The following is a 3,071-nucleotide window of genomic DNA, read 5'->3' as shown; positions in this document are numbered from 1 at the left end:
ACGCGTTCGAAAGGTGGGGCGAGGGCTGAGCCCTGGCCGGTGGGTGACGTCAGCTGGTCCCGCAACATGCCTGCGGATGGGGCCGGAATCGCTCCTCTTACCTAACGGGGGTTTCTGAAAAACGACCGTTTCGCAAGGCTGCCGGGCCTCCGTTAGGGTTTTCCTTGCAAGCGCCATGAAATGTCGACTGCCCCAAACCCATCTGCCCAAGAGTGTAAAGCGTTCAGATGACGGGGCAGCGCAATTCGAAAGGCTGCCATTCGGAATGGCGTTTACTTAGAGCAGGCATCCCCAAACTCGGCCCTCCAGTTGTTTTGGGACTACAGTTCCCATCATCCGTGACCACTGGTCCTGTTAGCTAGGGATGACGGGAGTTGTAGTCCCAAAACATCTAGAGGGTCGAGTTTGGGGATGCCTGACTTAGAGAGTAAGCACCACTGAATGTAGTGGGCCTTTTTCTCAGAGTCAGCATGGGAAAAGATTGCACTGTGTTGGTTTCTGATTATGGAAGGGTTCAGAAGTGCCATTTGCTAATTCACTTTATTTATGCAGGTAAACAGGTATGCCAGCAAGGGAGCAGATCCCACAGAAAGCACCCCGTACCCCAGGTTTCAGGTACAAACTCAGATGCCTGCTGTTATCCTCCAAACTGCCAACCACACAAGCAAGCCTGACTTCAAATGATGGGGGTGTCACCTCCTCCAAGCCTGATAGTTAGGAACCATCTATCAGGAGACCATTTCCTAATATTTCCATCTAACATACCGCTTGCAAAGGAACAGCTGGACAGCACCCATCATAGTATTTTATTTCCCACGGCTGGATATTCTTACCTCTCATCGAAAACATTCCAACTTTCATAGGTGCCCTCATTAATGATAACAGACAGCATGTGAACTTGTTTGAAAAAGCAAGGGAAAGTTATATATAATAGAAATCGGCTATCCACCTCCTGTGTACCAGGCAAGACAGTGGGAACTAAAATGTACACACACACACCCAACCAATCTAACCATAGGAATATTGCTGTTAGGCTTACACCTCTTCTTCAAAAGGGACTCTTTCAAGGCACGCCAATTTATAAAATAAAAATATAAGAACAAAACGGAACACAAAGTTAATGGACACTGGTGACCAGTGTTATCTAGATGCAGCTAGCCCTTTATTTCCACCCCTTCAGTAGCTGAACAAAAAAACCTTATAGAACAAAATTACCATGCGCATGAGCTAAGTGTCTTATGAGCTATCCACCAATGAATTGAGAATTTTTTAAAATTAATTTCTATTTAAGACAGCCATCATCCTTTTAAACAATACCCTGATATAACTATTACAGTGGTACCTCAGGTTACATATGCTTCAGGATACATGCGCCTCAGGTTACAGACTCCGCTAACCCAGAAACAGTGCTTCAGGTTAAGAACTTTGCTTCAGGATGAGAACAGAAATTGGTTTTTTGTTTGTTTGTTTTTTGGTTTTTTTTTGCTGTATCCAAATATAAATTTTTTTATATATAAATTTTTATTAGGGTTTTACAAAAAAAAAAAGAGTAAAGATTTACAGAATAAAAAAGAAACCACAAATAGAGATAAACAATAAAAAAAGAAAACACAAAAAATACAAAAATTCACACGAAAAACAGCTAATTAGAGAAGAAGTTAAAAAAAAGAAAACAAATCCATTTTTTCTCGATATCCTCAAATTCATATGCTTGTTTCCTTGACCTCCTCACACCTCCCCGCTTTGTACTCCCATTTACATACTCAGTTCAGCAAATTCTTACCCTTTTCATTTATCTTAACTTTGTGTCATAACATATTATAACTCAATATTTTCATCCATTTGTCAATACATTTTTTACATATTCTTGTTAACTTTTGTTACTAATTACCACTTATTGCCAATCCAAACATAATTTTAACATTCATTAATTTTACAATATTTCTGAAGATAGTCTTTAAATTTCTTCCAGTCTTCTTCCACCAACTCTTCTCCCAGGTCTCGGATTCTGCCAGTCATTTCCGCCAATTCCATATAGTCCATCAGCTTCATCTGCCACTCTTCCAGGGTGGGTAGCTCTTGTGTCTTCCAATACTTTGCGATAAGTATTCTTGCTGCTGTTGTTGCGTACATAAAAAAAGTCCTATCCTTTTTTGGTACCAATTGGCCGACTATGCCCAAGAGAAAGGCCTCTGGCTTCTTAAGGAATGTATATTTAAATACCTTTTTCATTTCATTATATATCATCTCCCAGAAAGCCTTAACAGGATGAGAACAGAAATTGTGCTCCAGCGGCGCGGCAGCAGCAGGAGGCCCCATTAGCTAAAGTGGTGCTTCAGGTTAAGAACAGTTTCAGGTTAAGTACGGACCTCCGGAATGAATTAAGTGCTTAACCCGAGGTACCACTGTACAAGCAATCACCTCAATGTAGTATTCAAGTATGAAACAATTTGTATCTTATATATACAGTCAGTGCTTTTTTCTGCGGGGGGACACAGGGGTATGCATACCCCTAAACATTTTATGAATCTAAGTTTGGCCTCATTGAGGGGCAGTATTTCAATATGAGTAGGAAAATGAGAGTACCCCTAAACATTTTTTAAGGGATAAAAGCACTGTATACAGTTATTTATTACTGATTACTTCATAATTAAATGCTATTCCTTTAGGACAAACCTTTAATAATTGATCAGTGGTGGGTTTGTGTATGGGTTTGTGGGTTTGTGTAGCCAGAATTCAGAAAGTGCATAGGGAAAAAGTGCTCTATTCTCTTGGCTGCGTAAAAGTCAGTGCCATTACACACCCACCCACCCACACCCTACATGATTGTTGCTCTGTGCACAAATTTTTATCAGGGTCCAAAACTGCTCCTTTCATACACAGATTGGGGGGAATCATAACCCATACAGCACAATTTATAAAACCAAAATAGTACTTTTTCTGTTAGTTTTTTGAGCTGCTGAGTTTTCAAGGCTTTTCATGATTCCTGGAATGTAAAGTTAAATCTTTCAAATTTCTGCTCATTTAGTAAAATCCAGATAGGGTTTTGCAGTTGCTAATTGCTTCGAAGA

This window comes from Podarcis filfolensis (assembly GCF_964270895.1).
Source record: "Podarcis filfolensis genome assembly, chromosome: 2".
Taxonomy (NCBI): Eukaryota; Metazoa; Chordata; class Lepidosauria; order Squamata; family Lacertidae; genus Podarcis; species Podarcis filfolensis.
Note: the sequence above shows the minus strand (reverse complement) of the source record.